The following is a 20,250-nucleotide window of genomic DNA, read 5'->3' as shown; positions in this document are numbered from 1 at the left end:
CTGGGGGGAGGTGCTGCCCCCCTGAAAAATGCTGCCCTAGGCAAGTGCCTTGTGGTAAATACACCCCTGCAGTAAGGTGCACACCATCATGGTTTTTTGTTCCTGTCAGTGAGAGGAATAGTACCCTCTTTTTGGTGTCAATGGGAGAAATAGTGCCCCATCATTGGTGTCAGTAGGAGGAATAGTGCCCCCTCATTGCTTTAAGTTAGAGGAATAATGCCACCTCTGTGTCAATGGAAGGAATAGTGTCCCCTCATTGGTGTTAGTGGGAGGATTAGTGCCCTATTGTTGTGTCAGTAGGATGAATAATTCCTCCTCCTTGGTGTCACTGAGAGAAATAGTGGCCCCTTGTTGGTGTCAGTGAGAGGAATAGTGCTCCATTGATGGTGTCAGTAGCAGGAATTATTTATTATTATTATTTCAGGTACTTATATAGTGCTGTCAATTTATTCAGTGATTTACATATATATTGTACATTCACATCACTCCTTAACCCTCAAGGGGCATATAATCTAAGGTCCCTTACTTACATTCATACATACACATACTAGGGCCAATTTAGACAGGATCCAATTAACCTACAAGCATGTCTTTGGAGTGTGGGAGGAAACCCACGCAGGCACAGGGAGAACATGCAAACTCCAGGCAGGTGGTGCCGTGGTTGAGATTTGAACCAGCAACCCTATTACGGCCAGGCAGAAGTGCTAACCATTTAGCCACTGTGCTGCCCATGCCCCATTGTTGGTGTTAGTGGGAGAAATAATGACCAAGGGGTAGATAAAGGCAAGCAAAGGACAGCATCCAGGTCCCCAACCGCAGTTGGAGACCACTGCTTTACAGTTTGTAAACTGAGGCATGCAGACTGCTGAAACAATACCCCTTTCTACTCCTATTTGTAGTGCTGTGGAAACTGCAATAACTAAAAACTAGGAATAAGCCATCTCAATACATAATAGACATGTTCACGTCAATAGGATTATGAGGCAGATTTCCAAAAAAATGTCTCAACCAAAAGTATATCTTGTATCCATAAAAGCCATTCAATTTCCTTACTATCTGAAAGATAAAAAATGAATTTGAAGCTATTGGCACCTTTCCTTTGTGCAAGCGTTTGTAGTTCAGCTCTAAAGCAGCTTTTCATCTTGCATCCTATTCATGAAGAATGCTTTTGTAATCTAATAACTTTATTTCAATAAAGTACCCCATTAAAAGAGATAGTTAAAAGTTATCTATGTTGGAATGATCAAGTACAAAAGACGATTACTATAAGTGAGGAAGAAATAACTGGAGCAATCTGCAACAATCATCAATCTCCAACAACCGTTCACATTTTATTGCTTTGACAATACTAAATTGAAATTTCATGGTTGCTATTGATTATTGATCTTTGGCCATTATCTTTGTTCTTAGCTTATTAAATAACCATGTGTACAGTATTTTATTAGCTCCACGTGAAAAAAGAACTGCAATGTTTTATTTTAAGTTGAATTCCATCACATGTTCTTGACTTCTGATGAGAAATAATATCTAGAGCACAAAAAGCCTAGAGGTGTAAAAAAAAATTTAGACAGGTGCAGTGAAGCAGGTTTAGTGTCTTTTTGCTTTCATTAATAAATTGTTATCTTTCTCATCAGAGAAAGCAGAGGAGCACCTCTTGTAAAAAGAAGGAAAAAAAAAGGAGGTGTACACGATCAGGCTCAGTTCAAGCCCAATGACTTGGACAAGTCACCTTGGGCCCCGTAGACAGCTAATAGAAAAAAATGATCTATGAAGTTCTACTGCTAAAAGACTTATCCTGTTTTATGATCTTCTTCAAAGTCATGTTGTCGATGCCCTGGAAAACCCATCAGATCATTAATATATACTGTAAAAATTCTTGCTGTCTTTACAGGACCAGGAATATTATTTAATTTTATTTAATTTTACTGTCTCGCATAGCAGTGTGTTTTTGGCGTCCTTATAATTGCAAAGAACCTATAGCAAATATAACCTGAAATATTTTACCAATAGCACAAGGGCACTACTATCCCAAAATAAGGATTTATCAAAAATATGTGTGCCTATAGACAATTGGGTATTGGTAAATTCCTACCTGCCCAATAAAGTTTTTTCTTCCTCCTAAAAAGTGCGTTCAGAGGTACATTGACATTGTTTGCCTGTACATACTCTTAGCCTGGCTTCACACTGATGTGGTGAGGAATTTGCACCGTTTTCTGTGCGAATTCCGCACTGCATCAGAATTGCACCCCGTTCATGCGAACCAATGCGGGGGTGTATGTTGCGTTAACAACACCCCGAAATCGGTCCGCAATATGATGTGCAGAATCGGATCGCATGCCATTCAATTTTATACATTCCAATGTCATGGCATAAACAAAATTTTATATAGAGTGTAGAAATACCTCCAACATTTAGTCCACTGGTTGCAACACTTAAAAAAATCTATTTGCAACAACTGCCAGCGGCGACAATTACAAACTGTTTAGAAGCAATTGTATAATAGTGTCATGTAGCTATCCTCACTGCCAAAAGTAGCTCAAACGATCCCACGCCAAGCACTACATACTTATGGTACAGCAGCAGTAGAAGTATAGCCTCAAATATTGTAATATAAAGCAGCTTTACAAAGTAGTTTTAGAACTTGAGGCTGGGTTCACACTGATGCGGAATTCGCAGCATTTTCAGTGTGAATTCTGCACCGCATCAGAATCACACCCCGTTCATGTGAACCGCTGCGGGTGTGTATGTTAACAACACCCAGAAATCGGTCCGCAAAATGTGGTGCGATGTGCAGAATCGGATCGCATAGGTGTGCATACCCATGCAATCTGATTCTAGTGTGGAACCAAAAAAGGGTCCTGCACCTTTTTGGTGCGGGTGTGGTGCGATTTGAGCCATACAAAATGTATAGCTCTGATCGCACCGCACACAAATTGCATGTGATTTGCACAGGAATGCAGTGCTGTTCCTGTGCAAATCACAAGCGATATAATGCACCGCATTATTGTGATCCTAGGCTAAAAGTGAAAATAAAGCTTCACTTTTTAAAAAATTAACAAATATGTCTATACTTACCAGCTTTGTGCAGTGGTTTTGCACAAAGCAGCTCCGATCCTCTTCTTTTTTGGGTCCCCACCGTCGCTCCTGGCTCCTCTCCCTCGAGCAGTGCCGCCAGGCAAAGCCGTTTCCCCTAGGGCAGTGGTGGGCAACCTTTTTTTTCAACTGAGCCAAATCTCGCCAAAACCACGATTGAAATTTATTTTGAGAGCCACATTTTTAAAACTGAAAATACATCCGCCATATAGTAATTCATCCCCCATAGTAATTCATCCCCCATATAGTAATTCATCCCCCATATAGTAATTCATCCCCCATAGTAATTCATCCCCCATATAGTAATTCATCCCCCATATAGTAATTAATCCCCCATATAGTAATTCATCCCCCATAGTAATTCATCCCCCATATAGTAATTCATCCCCCATAGTAATTCATCCCCCATAGTAATTCATCCCCCATATAGTAATTCATCCCCCATAGTAATTCATCCCCCATATAGTAATTCATCCCCCATAGTAATTCATCCCCCATAGTAATTCATCCCCCATATAGTAATTCATCCCCCATAGTAATTCATCCCCCATATAGTAATTCATCCCCCATAGTAATTCATCCCCCCTATAGTAATTCATCTCCCATATAGTAATTCATCCCCCATAGTAATTCATCCCCCATATAGTAATTCATCCCCCATAGTAATTCATCCCCCATAGTAATTCATCCCCCATAGTAATTCATCCCCCATATAGTAATTCATCCCCCATAGTAATTCATCCCCCATAGTAATTCATCCCCCATATAGTAATTCATCCCCCATATAGTAATTCATCCCCCATAGTAATTCATCCCCCATATAGTAATTCATCCCCCATATAGTAATTCATCCCCCATATAGTAATTCATCCCCCATAGTAATTCATCCTCCATAGTAATTCATCCCCCATATAGTAATTCATCCCTCATATAGTAATTCATTCCCCATATTAATTCATCCCCCATATTAAGTCCCCAAGTCCCCCCTGTGTCAATTCACTTACCTTTGCTCCGCGCGTTCTTCTCGCTGTGTTCCCGCGCCGTTCTGGTCTTCAGGGCGGACTGTGAGAGGAGAGGAGTTCGTCACGCTGCCCCGCCTACATCCTGGCTGCCCCGCCTACATCCTGACAGCTGCAGAGTCCTGACTTTTGGGGCGGCCGCCCGAGAGGAGGGAGGGGAGCGGGCGCCCGGCACACAGAAGAGCCGCATTTAAGTTTGTAAAGAGCCGCATGTGGCTCGCGAGCCGCGGCTTGCCGACCACTGCCCTAGGGGCACTGCTGCATGCTTGTCCCTGAGCCACTGCTCTATGCGTCCATAAGACACACAGAGCCACGTCTCAGCCCCACCCCCCACTCTCTGCTCATTGGCTCACTGGCTGCGATTGACAGCAGTGGGAGTCAATGGGATCCTGCTGCTATCTCAGCCAATAAGAAGGAAGAGTCCCCAGACAGCAGAGGCTGTCGAGAACGTTGCTGGATCGGAGGGGGCTCAGATAAGGATTGGAGGGCTTCTGCACACAGAAGGTTTTTTACCTTCATGCACAGAATACATGAAGGTAAAATATCTTAAGCCTTTAGAAACCACTTTAAGATATACTAGATTCCTAGATTGTAAGCTCTAACGAGCAGGACCCTCTGTTTCCTCTTGTACCAAATTGTATTGTAACTGGAATGTCTACCTTCATTTTGTAAAGCGCTGCGCAAACTGTTGGTGCTGTATAAATCCTGTATAATAATAATACACTGAAATTTAAAGTGTAATTCTGGCTATGTGTAGCGAACCTGTGTAAAAAAGATGTATATACTTACTTTCAGCCCACTCTGGTCCAGTCACGTGAACTCCCCTGTGCCTGCCAGCGGCAGTGCAGGGGAGAGGAGAGAGTTATCGGCAAGGCTAGTAATGCCTGGAGCAAGGATGTCACCCATAGGCTTCAATGGGCCATCTGTTGTTAGCACTCCCTCCTTTTCCCTTCAGCTGCACGGGCTGAGACAGAGAAGCCGGATCAAGTGACCAGACCAGAGTGTGCTGAAATTAGGTAAGTTTATGCATATTTTTTATACAGGTTAATTAGCATAGGTTTTGGGTTTTTTTTTTGGGGGGGGGGGGTTCAGTTGAAAATGCAGGCATTACTCACCTGTCCTCTGGCACCACTGTCTGTAAGTTCTCCTATGTAGGTTCTCCTATAGACATGAACACTTGGTTCCACTGGGTGTTCATTTTTATGTTCTTGCATAGCAATGCCTCTGTATCTCAGAAGAAACACTATCAGCTGGAACAAGTTTTAACCTCTTGGCTTTATTAACTCCCTTTATAGTGGCCAGTTACAGAGGTATTGCCCCTTCCACGTGACACTAACCTCTAATCTCTGACAAAATACAATTAAACAGTCAATTCAGATGTATAAATAGCTCTATCAGCATTTTATTTTGGAGGGTAAAGTATAACTGAAGGCATTTTTTAAGTTTTAGATGTGGAGAGGGATTAGAATACCTACCGGTATCCCGGTTAGGGAGATAACCTTCTCTATTTGTCCTGGTGATTGCTATCACTAAAAGTTAAAAGGGCAAAAAAAAAAACAGGGGTTATAATTACAACCCTCCGATTAGATAGTTTGTGAGCCTAAAATGCAATCTGGTCAATCGTCTTTCTAGATGAATCTGCTAAAGTAAGTGGTAGGTCAGAGGTATCCGTAATGTCAGCCAAACCTCAATAGTATCTAAAGATCATGATAAAATGGGCCTTTAGAATAACAGCTGTCAGTAAAGTGCAATTACTGAAGAGTTACATAAAGTTCTTTAATTTTAAAGAAAATAACGTCATTGTTAAAAAGTGAATGTCTTCTACAGTATAAAGCAGATCTGTAGCCATGCTTAATAAAGTAATATTTATTTATTCCCAGTTGTGTTGTGAAATGTGTTTATTACCTATAAACTTCAAGGATTTGAATTAGGTCAGCAGGGGAATGTCTGTGGCCAGCGGGTGCAGCAGCTCTTGTGAGACAGAACGGTACAGACACCAGCATGTCCCCATCACTGACATTTTCAGAGCTTATAGTGGGTGTTACCGAGTGGATAAACCATGTTTTCCTGAAAATTGTCATTGTGATCTCTTGGAGAGGTATTAAGAACCTGTAAGGCACATGTGTTAAACACAAGGCCCGTGGGCCGAATCTGGCCCTTCAGGCCATTTCATATGGCCCCCGCACCTCTCCTGCAGCTGCGGCATCCCCTCATCTCCACCCCCACAGTCGACAGCAGACAGGACAGAACTCCTCTACCAGTTCCTGTGCTTTTCCATGCAGCTGTGGAGAAGCTCATCTCTGCCCCGTCTCAGCAGTTGGCAGCAGAGAGGACAGAATGCCTCCTAAAGATCCTGCACCTAAAGATCAGTAGTTGGCAGGACCATCTTCTGATCATCATGTGACCACTGTCATTCTTCCTTGGGCATTCTGAACTGTTGACAGGGTTGCTGGGGCGGGGAGGGGTTAAAGCGACATATTATTCTAACTTGCTGTATATTTCAAAGAACTGGATGACTAAAAGAAAAATACTTTTTTGTCTTATAATAAAAATCAGCATGTATCAGTCACTTTTTGAAATGTGAAGATTGTGGCTGCTCATTTACTGTGTATTGTTCTGTGATAAAAATTGACAAAAATGGTACTGGCCTGTCGGAACTTTTTTCCTTATGTAAGAATATCTCCATTTTTTCTGGGCATGTTTGAACAATTACTACAACACACCTGTTCATTAGGAGTGAAACAATGTTCTGTTGTTATCTGGATCACTGCTTAAAAATAATACAGCATAGTAGTGAAAAAAAAGCAATGTGTAACATTGTATGTTAAAATGAAAATCAAACTTCATGTTAAAGTGGTTGTAAAGGCTCAGGTTTTCTTACCTTCAGGCTGGGTTCATACTTGTGCGGTGCGGCATATCGCATGTGACTTACACAGGAACCGCACTGCATTCCTGTGTAAATCACATGCGAATTCTGTGCGGTGTGATTGAAGCCATACATTTTGTATGGCTCTAATTGCACCGCATCCGCAGCAATAAGGTGCAGGACCCTTTTTTTGAGTCCACACTAGGATATTCATACCAATGCGATCTGATTCCGCACATTGCACCACAATTTGCTGACCGATTTCAGGGTGTTGCGAACCTAACATACACACCCGCAGCGGTTCGCATGAACGGGGTGCGATTGTGATACGGTGCGGAATTTGCACAGAAAACGCTGCCAATTCTGCACCACATCAGTATGAACCCGGATTGAACCCGTGAAAATGGGGAGGTTTAGTATATTCGATATATACATTGCCTTTACTGCGGCTACATGGAGATGGGAGATAAACATGCAACACTAGGTACCTGAACTAACATTCTGATGCCACTTTCTAAGGGATGGAACTGTGTTAAGAGTCACCTAAAGTTTTACTAAGAACTAACGAAGATTTGAAGGAGGCTGAGAGCAATAGAATGTACATACATACTTGAACAGAATTTTAAACCAGAGTTTAGTGTCACTTTAATCACAGATCACAGCAAAAAAAATGTGCTGATGTTGCCAAATAAACAGAACTATGTTATCTTAACAATTCAAGGCCTAAGGGTGCATTTATACCTGCAAATACACCAGCACTCTTAGACAGGAGAACCCCAGCAGGGTTCCCACGAATATATACAGGCAGTCTACATCATCCAGGGAGATCACTCCCATGTGATCACCGAGCGAAAGATTACATGTGAGTGGTCAAGATTAATCGGGGAGACAGTGGAACATTGGAACCTGAGAGATTAATCCTCTGCATTGTGTAAAAAGGCTGTTTGATCCTGTCTTCGCTGATCATCCCCTTCTTTCAGTGTCCCCTTATCTCCTAATAAGACATATTGTGTGGAGACACTCTGCACATACTCAGTTTGGTGTGTACTGCTAGAGAACTTTTTTTTTTTTCTTGGGAGAGTGCATATGATCAGCACAGGGCCAATCAGCACTGTCCAGGCAGAGGTCAGGGGTTCTGCATCCTCCTAGAGCAGAATAAAAACTCCTCCTACAAGTTGTAACCAGTGCTGGGTGGGACACTGATAGAAGTCACAAGACTGCTATAACTGCTGATGATAAATGGTATTTATCAGTTTATATTTACTAAAATAATTGCACTTCCATTTTCTGTGTACTGTGGGAGACCAAATTTAGTGAAAGCTGGGTCATGGGTTTAGTAACACTTTAACTCAGTACCCTCTAAGGAGCAGCAGACCCTTCATGCATCTCTTACATTCCTTTGTAAGTTCATTCACATAAATTAGCACATATAAAATGTTATGAATCACTAATGAACTAGCCACAAGAACAAAACCAAGACCATTTACAGGGAAATCAGTGAGCCCCTGATGCAAAACTGCGATGCTCTCAGGAGTCCATTGCTGGACTACAATGGAAAGCTTTTAAAGGGTACCTGTCGGGAAAAAATGCAGACCCTGCAATTGCTGACTAGTTTTTAAGACGCAGATGTCTGAGCTGTCATACTGACCCTACCTTCCCTAGGCATCTGCAGCAAACATTAACATATCAAGTGCCAGAAAACCTGCCATGCAAATGGTTTCCCCAGGGCACAGGCTCAATAAATAGTGAAAGAGGGATAAACAGGGCAACCTTGGGAACTTGCACCCTAAAAATACAAGTCAGCTAGTACTGCTCCAGCGCAGGAATCGAGCAGCTCTTGCATGCTGTATGGACCTCTGCACCCATGTAAATGAGCCCTTATAAACTGGGGCAGGATTGTCTTGAAGATACCACACAAATTTACTCCAATGTGGATGAACTCTTATTTCCCTCCATTTGCCATCTCACCAATATGGCGTTATTTCTTTCTGAATCTGTTGCAACAACAGCAACAGACAGTAAACTTTCCACAAATAAAAACGGAATGCATTTATTGTAAGTATCAGTACTAACAATGAAAATGTTGCACAGGTTTTATAAACTTGGCACAAGACTTCTGACCACATCCACCAGAGATGTGTCACAAATGCCTTGCTGAATCGCTCACATATTGTTATGTGCATGGGCTGAATGACTCAGTGATAGTGTACAGTACTGCTATTAGCTATACTGAGATATATATATATATATATATATATATAAGGGAATACATATTTGATCCTCTGCTGATTTTGAATGTTTGCCCACTCACAAAGAAATGATCAGTCTAAAAATCGAATGGTAGGTGTATTCTGACACTGAGAGACAGAATAGCAACAAAAAAATTCAAAGGAAATGCATGTCTAGCAAATTATACACTGATTTGCATGTTCATGAGGGAAATAAGTATTTGATCCCCTTCACAAAACATGACTTAGTACTTGGTGGCAAACCCCTTGTTGGCAATCACAGAGGTCAGACGTTTCCTGTAGTTGGCCACCAGGTTTGACACACATCTCAGGAGGGATTTTGGCCCACTCCTCTTGGCAGATCCTCTCCAAGTCATTAAGGTTTGGTGGCTGATGTTTGGTAACTCGAACTTTCAGCGCCCTCCACAGATTTTCACGACATAAGTACATAAGTACTATGCATGCACAGAAGCTAATCACATTGTAAGCTCCAAGGAGCAGGGACCTTGTAACCTGCTTGTATTGAACTGTATTGTTGCTGTATTGTCTCCCTTTATAAAGTGCGGAGAAAACTGTTGGCACTATTGAAATCCTGTATATTAATAATAATAATAATCATCCTGACACACAGGAACCATGCTGGCAATGTAAGTTGTTCTGCGCATGCGCAGCTCAGTTTACATGCTGCAAAAGACTGCAAGCAGCAGAAAGGTGTTTTATCGCAAAAGCAACACTGGGGTTGATTTACTAAAACTGGGGAGTGCAAAATCTGGTGCAACATGGTAACCAATCATCTTAGAACCTCAGACTGTTCAATTAAGCTTTGGCAAAAAAAAAAAACACAAACTCTGGAAGTTGATTGGTTTCTATGCAGAGCTGCACCAGATTTTGCACACTCCAGTTATAGTAAATCAACTCCGTTGCATATCTCCTCTTGCTGGTTCACAATTTGTTCTAAAAACCCACATGGAAGAAAAATATATTTGAAATATATTTCAATACATATATATATATATATATATATATATATATATATATACTGTATGTTGAAATGCGTTTTTATTACAAAATATATGAAGAATATAAAAGAAAAACATTTCAAATATATTGTATGTCTTTAAAGTTACAAATCTACATTTTTGGAATGCATTTACAAATATATGTAAATATATAAGTTAAAATGCCTTTTTTATGTTTAAAAAAATCTGAAGAATATATGTTTAAAAATATATATTTTTTAAATATATTCTTCAGATTTTTTTAACTTATAAAAAAGTAATTTTAACATATATGTTTACATATATTTGTAAATGCATTCCAAAAATGTGGATTTGTATTTTTAAAGACATACAGTATATTTCAAATGTATTTTTAAAAATATTTTTCATATATGTTGTAATAAAAACACATTGCACCATACAGTATATATATATATATATATATATACACACAAATAGATTTTGAACTTTATTGAATATGGCCAAAATTGTAGCATTTCAAATATATGTCAATATATTTGGGAAGAATATTTTAAAAATATATTTCAAATATATTTTTCTTCCATATGGGAAGCCTTTAATAAGGTCTGGATGCCTGGAGGGCAAGAAGGATTGTACGATTCCATGACCACTGTGATTGGCTGTCAAAATGGTCACATGATCAGGAGTCGGTCATTAGTATGGACTGTCTTTGACAATTTGGTCACTGTGCTGGGAGTGTGCAGTGAGTACACTCTCAGCACAGAAAGCTTTGCCACCCATGGGCATCTGTGGTGTTATGTGGGCAGCAAGAGGTTAAGAATCACTATTACACACAACCACTGATATATATATATATATACGGTTGGGGGAGATTTACTAATACTGGAACACAAGGAACGTGGAACAGCTGCACATAGAGACCAGCCAGCTTCCAGGTTTTACTGTCAAAGCTTAATTGAACAAGCTGAAGTTAAAAGCTGATTGGTTACTATGCACAGCTGCACCAGGTTTTGCATGCTCCAGTTTTAGTAAATCCCTCTTTGCTTATATATATGTCATGTTGACATGAGAGTTTGTGGAGAAAGTTTTCTTTTGGAAATGTTATGTAATGATTTTAATTGCTTAACTAATGTGTTGCAAACATATGCACATATGTATCTTCCAGCTAGGATACTGGACTTTCTGTCTTCAACTCCTTTGGGGTCCTGAGGAAGCGAACAAGCGAAACGTATCGACCTCTGCAGTACTTTGATGTCATGATATACAATGCTGTGATACAGTGGGGATCGAAAGTTTGGGCACCCCAGCTAAAATTTAGTGTTAATGTGCATAAAGAAGCCAAGGAAAAATGGAAAAATCTCCAAAAGGCATCAAATTACAGATTTGACATTCTTATAAGTTTGGGCACCCTGCAGAATTTATAGCATGCACTGCCCCCTTTGCCAAGCTGAGACCTGCCAGTGCCATGGATTGTTCTCAATCATCGTCTGGGAAGACCAGGTTATGTCAATCTCAAAGGTTTTAAATGCCCAGACTCATCTGACCTTGCCCCAACAATCAGCACCATGGGTTCTTCTAAGCAGTTGTCTAGAAAACTGAAACTGAAAATAGTTGACGCTCACAAAGCTGGAGAAGGCTATAAGAAGATAGCAAAGCGTTTTCAGATGTCAATATCCTCTGTTCGGAATGTAATTAGGAAATGTCAGTCATCAGGAACAGTGGAAGTTAAAGCAAGATCTGGAAGACCAAGAAAAATATCAGACAGAACAGCTCGCAGGATTGTGAGAAAAACAATTTAAAACCCACGTTTGACTGCACGATCCCTCCAGAAAGATCTGGCAGACACTGGAGTTGTGGTACACTATTCCTCTATAAAGAGATACTTGTACAAATATGGTCTTCATGGAAGAGTCATCAGAAGAAAGCCTCTTCTATGTCCTCACCACAAAAATCATCGTTTGAACTTTTACAAATGAACATATAGACAAGCCTGATGCATTTTGGAAACAAGTTCTGTGGACCGATGAGGTTAAAATTGAACTTTTTGGCCGGAATGAGCAAAGGTACGTTTGGAGAAGAAGGGGCACAGAATTTAATGAAAAGAACCTCTGTCCAACTGTTAAGCATGGGGTTGGATCAATCATGCTTTGGGGTTGTCTTGCAGCCAGCGGCACAGGGAACATCTCACGAGTAGAAGGAAAAATGGATTCAATAAAATGTCAGCAAATTTTGGATGGTAACTTGATGCCATCTGTGAAAAAGCTGAAGTTAAAGAGAGGATGGCTTCTACAAATGGATAATGATTCTAAACACACCTCGAAATCCACGGGGGATTACATCAAGAGGCGTAAACTGAAGGTTTTGCCATGGCCTTCACAATCTCCTGGCCACAACATAATTGAAAATCTATGGATAGACCTTAAAAGAGCAGTGCGTGACAGACAGCCCAGAAATCTCAAAGAACTGGAAGACTTTTGTAAGGAAGAATGGGCAAAGATACCTCAAACAAGAATTGAAAGACTCTTGGCTGGCTACAAAAAGCGTTTACAAGCTGTGATACTTGCCAAAGGGGGCAGTACAAGATATTAACTCTGCAGGGTGCCCAAACTTTTGCAGACGCCATTTTTTTGTTTTCTGTTATTTTGAAAGTGTAAATGATGGAAATAAAATCTAACTTTTGTTGACATATTATAAGAATGTCTAATCTGTAATTTGATGCTTTTTGGAGATTTTTCCATCTTTCCTTGGCTTCTTTATGCACATTAATACAAATTTTTAGCTGGGGTGCCCAAACTTTCGATCCCCACTGTATATTGCGCTGATTAGCCAAAATACTGTATTTATGGTAACATTTTGTAAGATACATTTCAATAAACATGTTTTATACAATAATATGATGTTGTCCACTTTCTGTACCAGTAATGTCCCATTTGGCTTTTATGGTTCTTTATAACATATATGTATAGCATAAAATACTGCATGCATAATCCAATAGACAAAGTGCCACTTACAGGGTTTGAAAGGTGAACACTTAAGGGTGGATTTGTCAAAGGAAAATAGACTGTGCACTTTGGAAATGCAATTGCACTAACTGTCCCCAAAGCTTAGTGAGTGTGGTAAAGCTCTGCTGAGTTCCATCATCATCATCATCATCATTTTCCTTGCACCTGATCGGTTATTCTTTACAAAGTGAAGCTTCACCACATTCACTAGGCTCTGGGGAAAAGGAGTGCAACTGCACTTCCAAAGTGCACTGTCTATTTGCCTTTAGTAAAGTATTTCAACAAAACAAGAGGAAAATGAGCTTGTACCTTGCTGAAACATCAAAATCGATTTTACCACTGATTGTTCATCCAAGAGTCCTGTGAGTGTTGCCTATATGTGTTTGTGTGTGTGTATTTATATACACAGTATTAAATAAAAAATATAGAGATAAAAAAAAATTACATATTATATTATATTACAGATACATTACGTATTATATTACATACAGATACAGATAAAATACGTATAACATATATAATAAATATAAATATATTTAAAATAAATAGAATAATAAATCAAACAATCTAATACAAAATAAATATATACAGATAAATGCCAAAAATATATACCATAGATAATATATATATAAATGAAAATAAATATATATATATATCCCCTTCATTTGTGATGAAACGCGTAGGATGGAGCCACGTACACAAGTTACCATGCATGTGAGACCGGCTGGCAGACATCTTGGATGCTGGAAAAACTTGATCTTATGTTTGTACATGATGACTCATGTCCATTACCATGTGAGTGCAATTTTACCTATATTAAACTTCTTTATTGAGGATTTTACACTATGTGGAGCAATCATTTTTTGCATTAATACCACGCGCTTAGGTCTGGAGGACCATCAACATCTCTCTTTTGGAGATCCAGAGAAAAATTCTGCCTGCCTGCCTTTCTGGTTGTTCTATAGCAAAAGCGTTATTGACCACTGTTAACAGGGGGTCATATTTTTCCGGTAAGCCTTGCATGCAAGTGGTTGGTGACAGCTATCCTTGGAAGTTTTCCTGTCTCATTTGGGGACTGTCCTCTTTTGAATTGTTATTTTATTATGAACATTTTGAATTATTATTACTTTCATGTACTTTATATTTTCATGCAAGCACTGCACTTTATTTGCACTATATATATATATATATATATATATATATATTTTTTCTAATATAATCATAAATCTAACAATCTAATATAAATTAAATATATACAGATAAATGCAAAACATATATAGCATAGATAATAGATATATAAGTGAATACATATATATATATATATATATATATATATATATATAAATAATAATATTTGTAAATCTAACAATATCATATAACGTAAATATATACAGATAGATGCAAAATATATATAACATAGATAATAAATATATAAGTGCAAATAATAATACAAGTAAATGTTATATATATATATATATATATATATATATATATATATATATATATATATATATACATACATATAATAAATCTAACAATATCATATAAAATAAATATATGCATATAAATACAAAATGTTCCTCCCACACTCTAAAGACATGCTGGTAGGTTGATTGGATCCTGTCTACAATTGGCCCTAGTATGCGTATGTATGAATGTGAGTTAGGGACTTTGGATTGTAAGCTCCTTCAGGGTTAGGGACTAAATTAATGTATGATATATATGTGTAAAGTGCTGCATAAATTTAAATTGACAATGCTATATATGTACTAGTAATAATAATTATATGTACTAAATATACAAGTTAAAAACATATATATATATATATATATATATATATATATATATTAAAAAATAAATATACTAAAGACAAAATTAAACGTACTACAAGTCTCTCTGATGCTCTCACTTTGTCTCTCTATATAGATATACTTATAAAGCATGTAAGTGGTCCTGTTTCGGGCAGACATAGCCCATGTCCCCTTTGTTTAGTGGCCATTCATGACTGTGACCCCCCTGACAGTGTACAGATCATTTGTGATCCCCCCTGTGCTCTCTGATAACTTCCCCTGCTCCCAGAGGTGCAGTTCTATATAATGATCGAGTGTTGCTCCCACATTTCTGGAGGGTGAATAGAATTGTGATGGGCTGTCAGCTGTCAGTAGTCCCTGAGCTGTACAGATCCTGGTACAGAGGAGTCCCCAGTCTCATTCCAGGACACAGCTGCTTCTTCCAGTAATAATAATGATAACATTGATCAAGCCATTCCTCAGAATAAATGCAAGGTGTCGTCTAAGGACCTACCAGTCCAGTGAATGAGGCGATCCCAAGGCTGCAGCTAACGGGAGAAATGAATCCACTGCGACGTCCGCACTGTCTTAGCAATCCACCATAGGGAGAAGTGAGAGCCAAGTGCTGGTACAGGCGGGCTGTCCATACAGAGAGGGGGACTCCTGAGCCGGGGACACACTTCTACATGCCGGACTGGCCCTGAACTTAGAGGAGTGAGCAGAGAGAGAGCAGAGCGGGGAGGCACGAGAGCCGGCTGTGGTGTCACATTACACGGCGCTGTACACACACTCAGTACACAGCACCGTACACGGCGCTCCCCTCACGAAGTGTTCTGTCAGATGAGCTCAGACCCTGAACTTCCACCCTCCACCCTTCACACGTCTCTGTCCCAGACCTCTCAGGGGACGATGTTCTGTCAGATGAGCCCAGACCCTGAACTTCCACCCTCACACATGTCTGTCCCAGACCTCTCAGGGGACGATGTTCAACCATGGCAAAAGAGGAACTCAGCACACATCACACTTTCCCTTCCTCTTTAGGGTTCCTTCACCTGTTCATTGTGTTCTGGAAAAGTCAGCTAACACTCTACACACATTCATTTTCAGTCTTGTTCTTATTTCAGGTACTTATATAGCGCTGTCAATGTACAAAGCACTTTACATATATATTGTACGTTCACATCAGTTCCTAACGGGCGGACTGACAACTCATGGGGCCCCGGGCAATAGAGGATCATGGGGCCCCTGTGTCCTTGCCCAAGCTCAAAATAGCCTACAAAAAAGGTACCAGGGGCATGTCATGGGCCCCCTACTGACCCCGGGCCCTCGGGCAGTGCCTGAGTTTCCAAATGGTCAGTCCGCCCCTGGTCCCTAACCCTCAAGGGGCATACAATCTAAGGTCCATAACTCACATTCATACATACACATTCTAGGGCCAGTTTAGATAGGAGCCAATTAACCACTTGCCCTCCAGAAGATTTACCCCTCTCTGACCAGGCCATTTTTTGCGATACGTTACTTTAACTGAGAATTGCGCGGTCATGCAACGTTGTACATAAATGTATTTTTATTTATTTCAGGTACTTATATGGAGCTGTCAATTTACACAAAGCTTTACATATGTATTGTACATTTCCATCAGTCCCTAACAGGGGCGGACTGACCATTTGGAAACTCGGGCACCGCCTGAGGGCCTGGGGTCAGTAGGGGGCCCCATGAGATGCCCCTGGTACCTTTTTCATAGGCTTTTTTGAGTTTGGGCAAGGACACAGGGGCCCCATGATCCCCTATTGTGAGTGAGTTGTCAGTCCACCCCTGGTCCCTAATCCTCATGGGGCGTACAATCAAAGGCCTCTTATGCAGGCCATACATGGGTCGAATTCCGAGCTAATTTTCTTTAGAAAATCAGAAATGTTGTGCGTTTTGTAATCCGATGGTGCCACCTTTGATTTCAAAATTCAGCCAACCAAGCCTTCAATTTCACCTCATGTTGCTACAGGAAAGAATTTTCGCGGCCAAGAATTTTCTTTTCTTTCCAGGTCACAGCTATATATTTTTCGCATGATTCTCCTATCATTGATTCAAAATTCGTTCGTTTTTCAAAAAACTTCCAACATGCCCAATTATTCAAATTCTATGGTCACACGAAAATCGTCCGTTTCTGTGATGGTGCGAAATTCGAACGAAAATTTTTAGAAAAGATTTTCAAAAGAAAATTCATACATACACATACTAGGGCCAATTTAGACAGGAGCCAATTAACCTACCAGCATGTTTTTGGAGTGTGGGAGCAAACCGGAGTACTCAGAGGAAACCCATGCAGGCACAGGGAGAACATGCAAACTCCAGGCAGGTGGTGCCGTGGTTAGGATTTAAACCAGGTACCCTAGTACTGCCAGGGTTCTTCTGGTAAAAGTCTTTCCCTCACTGCCTTCTTCAGGCCCCCTTCACACTTGGCCAATTAGGAATCACAGGCAGCATTGGCAATGGCTGGAGTCTGCCTGTATCTCCAAAACGCGCAATGCGTGTTTGGGTACCATTTATCCCAAACGGAACCTCAAACGTGGAGCAATTTTGCAGGGATCGTCATGTGACAAACACGTAAGAATGGCAGCAAAATACACCTGGCTCAGCACCACGTTTTAGTCCCTAAGCTTCTTTGGCATGACAAACCTGCATAGAGGGCAATGGACTGCCCTATATGTGCGACATTCAGACATCGGGAACCCATGTTCTTGCTATGCGATATATGAATAGGGCCTCGTAACCACCAGTGGCTGATTTTTCACACTGAAGAGTAGTGCTGATTCACATGTGCAATGTGGATTGAAGCCCATGCTTCACAGCTAATTGACACGGTAGTTGTTCAGTGGTACATGTCAGGTTTACATCAGATTCAGGACAGGTTTACATCAGGATCTTATCTTGCTCAAACATGTGCAGTTTAGAAACCGTTCTCATAGAAGTCAATAGCCTGTAATCCGTACCTGAAACTGACAGCACTGCTCAGAAATCGGACAGGACTCTTTTTCAATCCGCACTGCCAGTGCACCAGACATACACTATATTGCCAAAAGTATTGGAATGCCTGCCTTTACCCGCACATAAACTTTAATGGCATCCCAGTCTTAGTCCGCAGGGTTCAATATTGAGTTGGCTCACCCTTTGCAGCTATAACATCTTCAACTCTTCTGTGTAGACTGTCCACAAGGTTTAGGAGTGTGTCTATGGGAATGTTTGACCATTAGAACATTTGTGAGGTCAGGCACTGATGTCGGACAAGAAGACCTGGCTCTCCTCTATAAAAGGTCTCCTCTCCCAAAGGTGTTGTATCGGGTTGAGGTCAGGACTCTGTGCAGCCCAGTCAAGTTCTTCCACCCCAAACTTGCTCACCCATGTTTTTATGGACCTTGCTCTGTGTACTGGTGAGCAGTCATGTTGGAACAGGAAGGGGCCATCCCCAAACTGTTCCCACAAAGTTGGGAGCATGAAATTGTCCAAAATGTCTTGGTATGTGTTGTCTTATATCAAAAGTACAACAGTTCTTTTGCCAGAGATGGATTTAGATCAGATAAAAATATTTGTAGGATAATCTTTATCTAATATGTTGTCTTTTATCAATAATGGAGGACGAATGACCAGTGTATATTTATAAATGTACTATTCCCGCAGCAACTAGTCCAACGATTCTTTTACAGAGAGATACATTTATTCGAATAAAGATATTTGTTACAGGTGACAGAAATCCAGCTGAATACTTGTAGATATTACAATGAACAACACCTCTCAGAGTCCCATTTAAGATACTTCATATCAAACATGGAGATACTACACCATCCAGCATATGTCTAATCTATAATATGCATCTATGTAGCTTCCATCCATGCAATAATGCAAGTTATGATCTATACCTGTGCTCCCACATTAATGACAAGAAGAAAACTCCTCTATACCTGTGCTCCCACATTAATAACAGGAAGAAGCTCCTCAAAAAGAGGAGGTACAGACAAGGCAGATGACAGTATACTTAAAATATTCATGCAATCATCAGAAACCTTCAGAGAATCCCTTTCTCCTGTGGCATTTACCCAAAAAGGAGTCACTTTGGGTGGGGGGCTCATGGAACCCAGCTTACTTTGCAGAGGTAGGGAGACCCATGTCTCAGCTCCCCTTATCCCTCTTATGTGTAAGTCACCCTGTGTCTCTTAGGGGCACAGGGTGACTAATGGATGCTGAGAATGCGGTTGGAATTACTTCAGATGGGACAGTAATATTTATCAGCCATATGAAGACTATTCCTGGTTGTTGATTCTGAACTAGACATGTGAATTGAAAGAGCTGAAAACGCTGACCTCACTTCTACTCCAGTGTAGGAGCCAGACCTTCTGTAGTGAGATCCTAATTCATCAAACCATTGTCTAGGTGTGAATTCCCATTCACCTTTTGTTTAGATCACCCAGCTAGCTACCCTAATTAACTTACTGTTTAGGGTGTTAAGTCTATTTCTGTATATAGCTGCGTTTGCATATGCTCATGTGATCAGTCTCAGTGTGTATTGTATAAAAAGCCATTTGAGTTTAAAATAAAGAGTTCCATGTTCAGGCAGACTGGTGTAATCTAGTCTTGTATGGTCGGCTGTGATGTCTATTGTCGGTGTTCGGACGGGGAGGTGGTATTCTAACGGAAGTACTCAAGCGCAGTCTGGGTCAGTTCCGTTACAGAAGCTTCCTTAATATACACAATTTTCCCATTCAGTACAATGGCAAGCACTCTTATTGGCCACTTTTAGTAGCACCTTTGATCTGGGTGACAGGTAATGCCTTTTGGGCTTGGACAGATGAAGTAAAAGTTGTCTAGATATTTCCTAAACTGCATTCTTTCACTATTAATTAGATAAACAAGTTACCTTTTGAAGAATGTTATTTACCATACTTAATACTCCTTTTAGTAGATGTTGACCAACTCCTTTCAAGTCTGGCTGAGCTGTCTGCATTTTATCAGACTTGCAAGTTTGTGAATTACCTCCTTTGAAATGTAACAAGTCGGCCCCTGAGTGCCCAGGTTATCTTGCATAAAATTAACATAGCAATGAGTTCTTGGCTGCTTTTGTTGTGTAAAATACATCTAGCTCAGTCATATTCTGGCTTGGTCAATAACGTGAGATTACACCATATAAAGTGTATATATATATATATATATATATATATATTACAATATTCCTACATGCCCCAACTTGAATTGGTTATTACTCATAACTGATTCATAAATAGTG

At 40.2% G+C, this 20,250-nt stretch overlaps 1 protein-coding gene across 2 annotated transcripts in view; it reads right to left on the bottom strand.

The window, feature by feature from the left end:
- ARHGAP24 (Rho GTPase activating protein 24) overlaps positions 1–20,250 on the bottom strand; it is a 1,010,562-nt gene that overhangs the window by 709,225 nt on the left and 281,087 nt on the right. Inside the window, exon 1 of one of the 2 annotated variants that reach the window (XM_089670544.1) lies at positions 15,493–15,785. The exons of the other annotated variant lie outside the window; for it this stretch is intronic. The gene's annotated coding sequence lies outside the window, so the exon portion shown is untranslated. Of the gene's footprint in view, positions 1–15,492; positions 15,786–20,250 lie in introns of those variants that run through there. 2 annotated transcript variants of the gene reach the window in all.

This window comes from Staurois parvus, unplaced genomic scaffold (assembly GCF_062004578.1).
Source record: "Staurois parvus isolate SC_StPar_1 unplaced genomic scaffold, SC_StPar_1.0 ptg000091l, whole genome shotgun sequence".
Taxonomy (NCBI): Eukaryota; Metazoa; Chordata; class Amphibia; order Anura; family Ranidae; genus Staurois; species Staurois parvus.
This window is presented reverse-complemented; position numbering and strand designations above follow the sequence as displayed.